The following is a 14,413-nucleotide window of genomic DNA, read 5'->3' as shown; positions in this document are numbered from 1 at the left end:
TCCATTTGACACATGAAGCAAGAGTTGGAGGTCCTGTACATTACCGATGGATGTATCCTATTGAAAGGTATGAATACTTTTTAATCATTTTAAAACATTCTAGAGTTATAAAGTAAAATGATATTATCTTAATTTGTAACCTAAAATTTTCTTTTTAGGTTCCTTTTGACTCTAAAGTCATTTGTTCGTAATCGAGCACATCCAGAAGGATCTATTGCAGAAGGATATTTAGCTCATGAATTCTTGATATTTTGTTCAAGATATCTATCTAGGGTGGAGACTCATTTTAATCAATCTGCTCGAAATGATGACTCATGTTTTGTGGAAAATGTAAGTGTTTTAAATCCTAGAGGTAGACCATTGGGGAGAAAGAAGCAAGTTGGATTCAATGTGAAGAAGAGAAAAAGAGCTTCTCGAATTTCTCTTGATAAGAAAGCATTGGTTCAAGCACATAGATATGTGCTTTTCAATAGCAACAATGTTGACCACTTTCGAAAGTAATACAATTTTTTTCATGTTCATTTAGTTATTGAATATTTGTATAATGTCCTTCTATCAATGATAACGCTTACTTTTTCTAACCTTTTTTACATAGAGCCCATACTGATCTTATCAAGAGACAAAATCATCGATTATCTCCATATGAAGTTGACAAAATTCATAGTAAAGAATTTCCAGATTGGTTCCGTGAAAGAGTAAGTTTAGGAAGCATCAATAATATTAAATTTTGCATTCATTTAAAATTGTAACCATTTGAAATAAAATTGTGGTAGGTTGCTCGACAGGAAGAGCAAGACAGCACTCTAGTGACAAATGATATCAAGTGGTTAGCTCGTGGTCCACTAGAAATAGTAAGAAGATATAGCGGGTACATTGTTAATGGAGTTAGATTTCATACAAAGACACGTGAAAGGTGCTTGAAGACTCAAAACAGTGGCATTGTTGTAATTGTTAAGACATTAAGTTATGCCAATTCAAGAGATAAAAACCCAAAGGAGGGAGAAATCCACTACTATGGTGCACTAACAGATATAATTCAATTGGACTATTCTGGAAAATATAAGGCTATACTTTTCAAGTGTGATTGGATTGATATAAACAGGGGTTGCAAAATTGATAACTTCGATATGACACTAGTGAATTTCAATTATTTGCAACATACAGGGAATGATATATGTGACGATCCATTTGTTTTTGCATCTCAAGCTAAGAAAGTATTCCATGTGGAGAATAAAACACAAAATGGTTGGCTTGTTATTGTGCATGCTAAAATCAGAGATGTATATGATATGGGTGATGAGAAATCCAATGACACGGATCAAGGGAATGAACAAGTCTTACTAGAGATAAATCATAATGATTTGATCAGACCAGAAGCCGATGATAGTGATGATATCATTGAAGTTACAATACCTATGGAGAACATTTTACCACAAGACAAGGATGATAATTATATAGATGATGATGAGAGCGATGCAGACTTCTTTTGATTTGTTTTTATTTGTTCTATTTGAACATTTGGTTATATTTTGAGTATACATGTATTGAACATTTTTTCACATTTATATACTCTTATTCCTTTCTTTAGTTTTTGGTTCTCATTATTCATTACTCTTGTGTTTATTTTTTGTTATGTATAAAAATCACTCACAATATAATGATGTTATCCGTTTTTTTTATCAAAATTTGTTTTGTTGTTTCCTCAATAGTTTGATTCTTGGTGATTGGAGATTGGTGAAAAAATAGCTTATAAGCAATCTAAATTCGCATTTTAGGTAATTACTTTATTCTTCTTTTATTTTTTGGCATGGTGTTTAAAAAAATCATAGTCAATAATGTAGTTATATCTAATTTTTATTTTATTTTATTTTTTGGATTGGTTTATTCAGCATACTATGGGAAAGCGCAGAAAGTTGAATATCATTCAGAATGATGGTCAATCACAAGAAAAAGAGCAATCAATTGAAAGCTCTACTGAAGTGAACCAAAATAACAACTCTATACTTGAAGAAAATGCACTATTTGAAGGAGGTATAAAGATTTTATTAACTTAATTTCTTTATTTTATATTAAATTGTTTATAACACAATTGTTTATTCACTAAATCAACAATCACAAACAGAACAACACATACAAGAAGATAGTCATGTTCAGTCTCATACTTCTCTTGAAAGTGCAAGTAAAGTTCAACTAAAGGTATTTATACACATATGCTTTTTTGGGTTAGAATTATATGTACAATTCTGTTTGAGTTGAATATCTTTTAGAATATGATAAGATTAAATTTACTAGTGAGTTTCTTTTTTCCATATAGTTCAAATTTGTGTGTGTGTGTGTGTGTTTGATAAATGGCATATCCATGAATGATTTAGGTAAAAAGAGAACCAGAGGTTATACACATATGCTAGATGTGTGGGACTTTCCAGATGGAGAATTCATACTTGTTGAAGTACATCATTGGGGCAATCCTATGGGTTGGGAAGGGAAAACTCTACTGAATGCAATTGGGAGCTTGGTAAGGAGACACCAATGTGCTCCTATCAATTTTCTTAGCTGGAAAGACATGTCTAAGGACTATATTACTGACATGGTTGAATTAATTCAGGTCTGGTATAAAACTTTATAAGTGTTGTTTCATCTTGCTTCTTCTAAAATTTTATGTCTGCTAATGTCTAACAAAATGATCTTTTTTGTTTGTTAATGATACTCATAATAGAGTAAGTTTTGATTTGTTCCTGAATTAACTGAACAAACAAAGAAAATATTGATTGATGACATGAGTCTGAAATGGAGGCAATTTAAATATGAACTTAAATCAAAAGGATATGATGAGAGCAAAACTAAGGAGGAAATGATTGCTCAAATCTCAGATCCAAGGGTTGATCCTTCTCAATATCGTGATTTAGTACATTATTGGTGTTCTGAGAAAGGACAAGTATACATGACAATGTCACCAACCTTTTGCTAACATAACAATTATATATTATATGTTTATTTTTATTATTGACTTTTTATATTTGTTGGTTATAGAAAATAAGCAACATCAACAAAAGGAGCCGCTCAAAATATAAGGACTTGCATTGCATGGGAACCAATAATCTTCCAAGATAGATTCATGAGATGGTTTGTCTTTTTTATATTTTTTATTATTAAATTGCTTAATACAAATAGCATGATTGATTTTTTTGACTAATGTTAGACTACAAAGGCTAAGGGAGTGCAACCTTCTAGGGCAAAAATTTATATTGACACTCGAACTCGAAAAGATGGAAGCATTGTTATTGAAAAGGCTGCTATTGTAATTGTAAGAATTTTAATTTTTATTTCAATACTTTTTCTGTGTTTTGCTCAATATGGAGATGAGTTTTGTTTAGTGATGGGGTGAGGGGGAGTAACTAATATGGAGATGAGTTTTGTTTAGTGATATTGAAGTATTCAGGATATTGATGTATGATAATAATTTATAAGGTGTATTTATGTAGGATGAACTAAAAAAGAAAATGGTTGAAGCAGAGAGTTCGCAAAATTTACAAAGCACCCAGGAATCTACTAATTGGACAAATGATATATATTCAAAAGTCAAAGGACCTGAAAAAAGAGGACGTGTGCGTTGTCTTGGCAAGCTTCCACATCAAGCAAGTTCATCTCAAAGCTCTTATACAAACAATAGGATTCAAAAGTTGGAGAATTTGCTTAAAAACCTTGTAGTTGTGCTTAAAGTACGATTTGCAGAAGATCCACAAATTAATCAAGTCTTAGAAGCTATAGATCAAGAGGTATGAATTTATAATTCTACTTATTCAATGATTTAACTATGACATGATACTTTACAAAGAAAAAACATTCTTTTAATTTACGTACCTACAAATGGTTCTACCAGTAAAGATCATCAAACTACAAACAATCTTAACTAGAGGTGAGTTGAAATTTAGATGGTAATGAAGATGCGAGTCGGCGACAAAATGTTATTTCAGGAACATGATTTAGATGGTAATGAAGATGTGAGCCGGCGAAAAAATGTTCAAGTGTTTGGTTTTTACTTTGTCTATTTGTCCAACAACTCGAATTAACTCTTTTATACATTTAGAAATTTAGAAACTTGTTACATTTTAGTGATGATTCCCTACATGTAAAGAGGGTCATGGTGCACCAAAAATATACACTTAGGAAGGACTATGCACATGGTACTAAAAAACAAGGCAAAGTGAATTGGAAAATTTTCTATAGCACTACTAATGCTAGATCATTTCACAGTGACAATGGATCAAGGGCTGCAATATGTTAAAAAGCACACAATCTAGTTATAATAATCACAAATTAGGCTAACAAAAATTTAATTGTATGTAGCAGGTTGTTGTAACTTTTCAAAGGTCATGTTGCAACAGATCTCTAACTTTGTGCAGCATAATAATAAGCTCATGTATATTTAATTAAAAATTATAATCAACAAAGAGTGTAATTAGGAACTAGTTTTATTATTATTATGACATTTACCTACATAAGACCGTAGGTACAAGTAAATTGATTTTTACCTACAATTAGAGATTATAGGTATAAATTAATATATTTTACCCACACATTTGAAATAGTAGGTGTTACCTATAGTGATAGTTAAATTTGACTGTAGGTAAAAATATATCTGTAGGTAAAGCCTATAGTGACGGACTATTAGTTGTCACTGTATACCCCCTCAAAGTTGACGCAAAAAACGTCTGTAGGACAAAGTCATTTATACATCTACCTATGGATTTTGGACTTCTAGTGATAGATTTTGACTGTAGGTATAAGTCATTTTCCTTGTAGTGTGCTATGCAATATTACCTAATGAAACTCTTATAAGGAAAGGAGGTCCTTTGGGAGTTCAAACCAGTCAGTCATTGATGAATGAATGAATGAATGAATGGGTGGTTGTTTTTGGTGGAAGGAAATGAAGGAGATCGGCAAGGGACTAGGCTCGAGTGTTAACAGGAAAGTGGGAAATGGAAATGGTTTACATATGCTTCGTCTAACAAACACAAATAAAAATTAAAATAACAAAAAGATAAATAACCACCTTGATTCTTGAATGTATAAACTTAGTTACATATTAGTCCTTAAAAACAACAAAAATTTTAATTCATCAATGTGTAAAAAGTGTGAAGGTTAGTTTTATTAGTAAAGGATGTCAAACTTTGACTCTTCGCTTAAAAATACTTTTGTAAGCATATATCTAACAACTCACTCTTAACACGACCAATAAAAAAATTATACCTAATAAAATTAAATAAAAATACTACCTTCAGTCTTTTATATGTGTGTGTGTGTGTGTGTGTAAAAGAAACAAAATACAAAATTAAAATATATGATTATTTTATTATTGAATTTTTTTTATACCTAATTAATTGTAAGGTCTATTGATGATTAAACTCATTTTCCCATAAAAGTTTATGTATTTATTGAACTATCAACAAAAAAGAATATACCCATTGGTTAAAAAAGAACCACCTTTTAAATCATTAATTTTATTGAAAATAATCTTGGAATAAAAATAAAGTTTGTGACAAATTAACTAATTTAATCACTTTTAGTGGTCTTTTGTTTTTAGGTTACTTTTATTGGTCTGGATGAATTATGTATTGTTTCTTATATACAAGATTGAAGGTAGTATCTAACATGTAAAATAAGAACAAGAAAAAAACATTTAAAATTCTCTCCATCTCATTAGATTTACATATATCTTCTTCCTGTGATCTCTTTGGCTGCCTATCAGTATTTGTAATCGATCATGAGGTACAACACATTTTATCTCTCTGACTGGTGATAAACCGCACACTTGAAGTAATTAACACATCCCATGGAACCCACAAATTAGTCATCTCATATGATTTAATTTCTATCTCTATCGTAAATATTGCAACTTTGGGAAATTTTGATTCTACCTTCTCATTCAATTGTTTCAGACCATTCCTTGTTCCAAATTCAAATATTTAATTTCTTTTCCCCAATTCCTTCTCCCATGTTGAGTGGATTAACTATCATAATGCAATTTGTATTTTACCTTTCCTCCCTTCCGTTTCATTGCTCTATTCCTTGATGTGAAACTTTCACTAATCAAATTATCTCTTGTGCAAATTAGATTTCAATGGGTTGAAGATAAGGTGTAACCAATTAATTTCATGCTTTTTAAGTTAATGATTATTGTTTCTTTAAGGTATGAATTTTAGGCAAAGGTGCATGGCAAATGTGTTGATTGATAGCCAACTAGATCATGGGGGAGAAGATAATGTTAAAAATGGGGAGGGAAGAATTGTTTTTTTTTTAATGTTTGATTTTTATTTAATCTTACTTTACACGCTGGAATTTAAGTGAGGTTCTTCGCATAAAAAACAACTAACATGATTATTGGTTTTGAAACCAAAATTACCAACAATAACTATATTATTCTATCCAAACATTTTTCCAAAGAAACAAGTTGAAGTATGATATGGCTTATTCCTATGATAAAATTCCTTTTGTTGATTTCTTTAAGGTCCTCCACTCCTTTATTGAATTTGCTTTGTCTTGGTATTTTATAAACATTAAATTTATCAGATTTTCATATTTATTTTGTGACGTTTGTTTGAAATTTTAGTTAACTTTAGATCTTATTTTGAATCAAATTAGTTCTAAATTTATTTCTTACTTTGTCTTAGGTAGAATTATATTTTTAGTTATTTTTAATGAATTTTTTTTATAGTTTTTCAACAAAAACAGGTCATTATGGCAAGAGCTCACTCAAGCACTCAGAAGCTCGCTTAAGCGCTAGAGTTCTAGAGGCTCAAAATTAGCAGAAAGTTTTGAAATAAGAAATTACGGAAATTGAAGATAAAAGCAAAGAAAATCACAAGCAATATATTTTTCAAGGATAAATCAGTTGAAGAAGATAATTACTTGAATTAATTAGAGATATTATTTGTTTGTAATTTCTTGTGATTATCTCCTTAATTAAACCTAGTTACAATTCTATAAATAGGAGGCTAGACATTCATTGCAACGTGCTAGAAGTCTCAAGCAGCTCTTAAATTATATTTTAGACTTTCACCTACTAAACGCTCTCATTATTCCATTAGACACTCTAGGTTTCATTGTATTATTTTTATGAGTGCAATTCCTTCCACCTAGGAGAGGAGAGGATGAACCTTTTTTCACTTTAATTCTATCAATTCAATACTTCATCTTGAGTTCTTTATTTGTTTTCGTACTTAATGTTTTTATTTGATTGATCATCTTATAGATGAATTTTAGAATTGACCTGCACTTTGACGAGCCTTGTTGAAATCCGAACATAAATCAAGTTCTTAATTGGGATTATCCCTAGGGATAGAATAATCTTGGTTAAGCCTCATTAATTCTTAACCATTAATGTTGATTTTTTGTGTCGATATGTCCAAGGGATTGAGTATCGGGCAAGTAGTTTAGAATTTGCGATCATGTGGGAGCTGGGGTAAAATACATTAGTGAATTGAGAATAAGCAAGAGAGATTAGTAGAGAATTATGAAGTTACAGTGGATCGAGCGAATTCCTAGTTCAAACCTAAACATTCATTCATCAAGATCGACGTCACCATCCAAGTCTAGTATTTCTATCTTTACTTAATTATTTTACTGTCATTTAATTTTTATTATAATTTATTTTATGTTATTTATTTCGTGAAAATCACTAAACAAAAATATAAAAACCTAGTTCTTAGTTAAATAATTACATGAAATCTCTCTTTTGCTCCTTTGGAGACAACCTGGACGACAGTTCAATTACTACATCATGATTAGGTTACACTTGGCCTATAAGTTAAATCTAACGTGAAATAAAATCGTAACAGTATCATCATTATAAATTCTACAACAATTGACCAAGGTAGAAAACAAGGTAATCTCCATGTATCCCACAACTTGCTTGATGTCAGGACATAAACTATTCTCAAACTTTGAATATCTGGAATGCCAATCATTAAATCATTGAAATATGGACAAAACTTTGATAGTTCATCAAATTTCATTTCATACTCCCTAACAATCGTATTGCCTCACTTTAGATTTAGAAATTCAATCTCTTTTCGCCTCTTGAGATCTTATGGAAAATACTTCTATAGAAATCTCTATTTGAAAAATCCTCAAGTAATCTATCTTCATTCAAGCTCCAATTGTTGCTTAGTTATCCTTCGCCACTTATCAACTTCCAATACCTCCAATTTGTTCTGAATAGTGTTGACCAACTTAGGTGTTTAAGATTTATCTTTCTAGAGTTGTATATATGTACATATAGTTGTGCATACAATGTTGAATCGACATCCCTAGTTTTAATTATGACAAACCATTAACGATGCAAATTGTAAGGATGATGGGTTTTATGTGATTACTAATATTATGCTTAAGTGTTTCAGTGCTAAAATTATTAAGAAGAAAATATGTACATTCATTATAAAGTGCTCACAATGATGATCAAAAAGGTTATCTCAAACTGACTATCAGGAGTAAAGGACTCAGAAGATTCCTTGAAGCCCATATGCATGATGAAGAATGCTTCCCTCTAAGTACTTTTTTTTTTGGCAACGTACATGACAACAAGACCTTGTATAAAAGATACATCAAAGGCTACAAACAGAGCATCCAACATCAAAATGAAGTTGTATCAAAGTGATATAGATCTTGACTCTGAAGACTAAACTTCATAATGGAGTTCAAAATGCACCTCAAAGAGAACATCATGTCTTCCATATGATGCCGCACCAATAGAGGGCACGGCAAAAGACTGAAGTTGATAGCATTTCACTTTCCATATACTACCACATATTTTAAGGACATATCAAAATATGAATGCTAACCAAGTTGAAAGCTGAAATTGTCCATGAGAAGATCTGATGTGGGACATCAAAATGAAAGACTAAATACATTATGCAGTCTAACCTTGGGCAGAACGCTGATACACCAACAATTGTACCTTCACTTTATCTCTATGAAGCAATCTACTTTTGAGTGCCCTATGTTGTGAAGATGTGTTAAGATTGATGAAGTTGTGTTTCTTTATAAAGCCATATAAGTTGAACTTCATCAATGTGATTTACTTTCATAAGGATCCTTTCTCAGCTAACATTAAAATCATCATTTTGGTGTACCTTCAAAATGCTCATTAGAAAGGTTCCTCATAATGACTTTGTAATCTGTCTTGAGCTGACAATTGTCACATTTTTTGGCTTCCTTTAGAAGTCTGTTAGTTGAGTGGGCTCAATTTCAATGCTCTTCTTTGGAGCATTAAGAGTTCATCAAAGAGCATCATGAAATTAAGTTAAAGCCTTCTAAGTGAGAGAAACTCAAGCCAAGTTCTCTGTGTGAAAAATTTGTCATTATTGCCTCAACCCTCTCAATAGCGAGTGACCCACTTCTATAAAAGCTTTTAAACTGAAATAGATCTCAAATAAAAGTGTGATATTATAATTTCCTGAGTGGAAACCCTATTGTGAGGAGAAATCAATCTTTGTTCAGTTCAAACATAGAAATCCTTGGCCGTTGAAAGTCCAGCAAATGGCTGGCAAAGATTGTAACCAATGGTGTTGTTGGTCTAGCAATAGCTAGGTGGGAAGTCCACTAGGTTGTTGGCAAGTTGTAGAAATCTCGTGGTTGGCTGGTCCAACAGTGACTGCTGTTGTTAGTGAAATCCCATCTTAAAGGGTGAAGACTGGACGTACATAGCCTAAGTTTGGGGTCAACCAGTACAAAAATCATTGTGCATCATCTTCCTTCTCTCTCTCTCTCTCCCTTTACACTATTTTTATATTGTAAACTGTTTACTATTTTTACTCTCACTAAGTTTGAAAACTCCTTTTCAAAATACACTTAAAATTGAAACCTTGTGTTAAAGTTTTTTCAACCAAACAACCTTTTGAAAAAAAGCTTTGAACTATGAAAACTCTTTTTCTAGAATTGCTTGCATTTTCATTTTGAGCTGAGAATAGTTCTTCATTCTGAACATTTTCTTTCTGAAATTATATCATAACACTCTTTATTTTTAAAAGGAATGAAAGTTTTTAAAAACACAATTCAACCTTCCTTCATGTGGTATTTTTGTCACTTCAATTGGAATTAGAGCTTAACTCTCAGGGTTAAGAACACTTGACAGTGTGAGAGGAAGATCTTGGAAGAAGTGATGGCTAAATAAGCTCCAACTACATTCATACTTGAAGGTGCTTCAACCAACTGGTCTCCAAGCTTTCATGGCAAAGACTATTACTATTGGAGAAAAAAAATGAAGGTATTCCTGTAATCACAAGATGTTTATCTATAGGACATCATAGAGATTGGTCATTACAAACCAAAAAAATGAATTGAGGTTGGACTAGTGATGGACAAACCAAAAGAGAAGTAGACCCTAGATGAGAGTGTTGATTATTAGACGATGGACAATAGAGATAGAGTGGATGAAAACCTTGGTCATTTCGCCTAGTACTCTTGTTTTCTGTGTAGGTCGTCTAATCCTTTGTAATCTGCTGGAGCGTGTAGTCCTGTAGAAGAAAGCATTCAGTTTGATGGTTCATTAGCATAGGTTATGTTGTAACCATTTTTTGTTAGACAATTAGTTGTTGTCTCCTTTTATAAGGAGCTTTGTATTCTTGGTTCAAAGAGCCTGAAGTTGCAAACACTAGTTTGCCACCAAGAACAAAACATGGGTCTAATATGCAAGAAAGTTATGCAAGATCTTTAAATGATACTATGAAAGATATGTAAAGAACAAAATATATGTGTTCTGATGAGTTTAGAACAAGCTCATAATGGATGCCTCAACTATGCTTTCAAATGAGAAGCTTTAGAAGATTTGAAAAAATCTCATATGTTAATGAAGTCAGTGTTTCCCTCTAAAGATCTTAATCTTATCATGCGGCAAAGACATCAAGAAGGCCTTACTCAAAGATCTATCAAAGGCTACATTGAGAAAACAACATCAAAATGAAGTTGTATCAGAGTCAACATCAAAATGGTATAATTGAGGACTCTAAGAATGGGAACATCAAAATGATACTCTGATTACGGACCAAAATCAAGACGAGAGATTTTGAGATAACTACATCAGAATAAAATTGCATCAAAGTCTACATCAGAATGATGAAGATCTTTACTATGAAGACTAAACTTCAAAATGAAATTCAGAATGGTTCAGATTACAACTCAAAAACAACATTAGTTCTTCCATATGTTGCCACACATACAGAGGGAACATCAGAAGACTAAGGATGAAAGCATTTCACTTTTCATATACTACCACACACACTGAGGGCATATCAGAAAGTGAATACTAACTGCATTAGAATATGCACAAGTGGAAAACTAAGAATGTCCTTAAGAAGATCTGGTGTGCAACATCAGAATGAAGACTAAAGAGACTTTGTGAAGTTTAAACCAAAGACAGAACACTAACATAACAACAACAACCTTCACATGTTACCTATGTTGAAGAATGCTACTTTAGAATGATCTGTGTTGTGATGAAGTGTTTGGATTAATGAAGCTAATTTATCTAAATTGTCATATCATGTTATCTTCATCAAAAGGAACCTACATCAAAATAGGTCCTTCCTCATAACATTAGAATATATTTTTGAGAGACTATCAGAAAACTACTTAGAAATTGATCATCAGAATGGAAACATCAACATGGACTGATAAGAAAGGAGCTAACAACTATAAAGATAAAAGCAATCAGTCTAATTCAAAAAGAAGTCACCCTAATGAGTGTCATAAAGTTTTAAAATCCCCTCAAACACATTCTCCTTGTATGTAATTTGTATGTATCCCAAATTAATCATGTGGGTTAAGTTTGGATATGAGAGAAGTGATAAGGAGAACCCATGAAAGGTAGGTAGTTTAGAGAAAACCTCTAAGATGACAACCTGAAGAAGCTAGAGTAAAATAATACTTGGATAGCCTAGAGAGGTGAAAGAAATACTTGTATTGTCTCTCCCATGACTAAGTGTGTGTCGTGATTGAGTGGGTTTTGCTTTTCAAAAATGAGGAGAATCGTTCTGTGTGTTAACCCCACCTGAAGAGGTGAAGAATACTTGGATTATCTCTCCCATGGTGTTGTGAGATGGGCTATCTTCAAGCCAAGACCAAGTGTGAGGTTGCGGTGAGGGAGATGTTGTGAAGTCCAACAAGTGGTTGGCAGTTGTAAAAATCCAACATGTTGTTGATTGTGTTAAAGGAAATCTCATTAGTTTGGGTGAGGACTAGACGTAGTCCAAGGTTGGGGTGAACTAGTATAAAAATTCATGTGTTGAATCCTCTTTTTCCCTTCCTTTTTACATTAACTTATTTGTTGTCATATAGCACATAGAGAGTTCAACTTTCTAAATGGTTAATCATAACACTCATTATTGAATGTTTGATAAGATTATGAGAAACTAATGTCAATGTGCATTTTCTCATGTTCAGAAGATCATTACATAGATAAATGTGTGTCTTAGTTGTTATCAAAACACGAATTATCCAACAAGTGGTTGATTGTGTTAATGGAAATCTCATTAGTTTGGGTGAGGACTAGACGTAGTCCAAGGTTGGGGTGAACTAGTATAAAAATCCATGTGTTGAATCCTCCTTTTCCCTTCCTTTTTACATTAACTTATTTGTTGTCATATATATTGCATTTGCATTAGAACGTTTTGAGCATCAAAATGATAGATATCATAATGCATAAATAAGAAAGTTTTCATAACAAGCTTATTTGTTTTGTAAAATGACATATATGAACTAAATCATGTGTGTGATAACAAGATATGTTTTAAACCAATTCTATTATATGCATCAAAGTATGAAAGCTTTCATAAAACATGAAAACAATTTTGTTTATGAAAAATTAGAAACAACATTTTGAACAATGTCATTTTGAGTACAACATTCTGAGTATTGCAGTCAGCACAACAACTTTCTGTGTGTTGAATCATCATTACATAATTTGTGTTTTCATAACAACTAAGACATACATTTATCTATGTAATGATCTTCTGAACATGAGAAAATGCACATTGACATTAGTTTCTCATAATCGTATCAAACATTCAATAATGAGTGTTATGATTAACCACTTAGAAAGTTGAACTCTCTATGTGCTTGAACCTTTATGTCAAGACTTTCTGAACACCAAGGTAATCTTGAACAAAAGTTTATAAAGGTTAAAGTTTCAGGAAACATTGACAAAATCACAATTCAATCCTCCTTCTTGTGACATTATAGTCACATCACCATGGTGGAATTGAAGTTTGATTATGTTCATCACATTTATGTAAGCATTCAAGAGATGCACTAAAAAAATGACTCCCTCAACTATGGACTTCCAAGAATTCAAGATGAAGATCCAATGAAGTCCTGCCATATATTGTGTTTTGACGAAGACAACAACAAGTTAAAGCACTCTTAACAAGTCAAGCCAAAGCCAAAAATAAAAGAAAGAATCAATGAAGTCAAGGTTCAAGACCAAGATTGAAGAGCTAGAGTCTGTGTCTTGTGTATGTCTTGTAAATTCTTCAAGTATCATTAAGACTAGCATCAACAATTCATCTAGGGTTTTAATAATCAATCTACTTAACATAAGCCGTTCAATGTTTTTTTCTATATATTTAAGTGTTCACTTAATTGAAAGCATCCATCTAGTCTGTATAAAAATTATTATTTTTATATCATAAATGTTTTTTAAGAATCTAGTATACTCTATATTGCTTATATTCTTGGACGAAGTGTTTTCTATGAGATAAAACTTTAAAATTCTTCTTTTGTAAATGACTAAGTGTTGCAACAACTTTTCGAATGTTGTGTTGCATTTATTATGAAACAAGTGTAGCTAGCTTTGATATTGGCTTCGATCTTTGTTCATAATAAAGAGAAAAGCAAATAAGCTTATCAGAATAAGTAGCAAAGTTTCTAAAGAAAAGGGGGAAATGCAAAATGTGCCTTACGAATGTCAAGAAAAAGAAACAACTTTTTGGTATAATCTTCCATTGTTGTTGGAGGTGTTAAACTTTCTTTTCCTAAACTTTGCGTGATGTTATGTCCCATTTAAGCATGCTAGAGCAAAAAGAGGCTTATTTCACAATGAAGATATTCTCAAGCTTCTACAAGACTCAAGAGCCACGAAGAACGAAGTTACACACTATACATTCTAAGACATTCTCGTTCTTTGGCCAACTACATAAAAGCTCTCCAACTTTCATATTCTTTGTAAAAATGAAATTATTGTATCTCTGCTTAACTTGTAAAAGCTCACTTTGTAAGTTATCCTTTCAAAGACTTATCTTTGTGAAAGCCTAGAGAAGCTTAGTAAAAAGGAATACTTGAGTTAAGTTATCTTGGGTTAACATAACTTTGTTGTCCAGCCTAAAGAAACTTAGAGAATACTTGTATTTGAAAGCATTTT

The sequence above is a fragment of the Glycine max genome, chromosome 15 (genome assembly GCF_000004515.6).
Source record: "Glycine max cultivar Williams 82 chromosome 15, Glycine_max_v4.0, whole genome shotgun sequence".
Classification (NCBI taxonomy): Eukaryota; Viridiplantae; Streptophyta; class Magnoliopsida; order Fabales; family Fabaceae; genus Glycine; species Glycine max.
The sequence above is the reverse complement of the archived record's forward strand: the minus strand, read 5'-3'. Positions refer to the sequence as shown.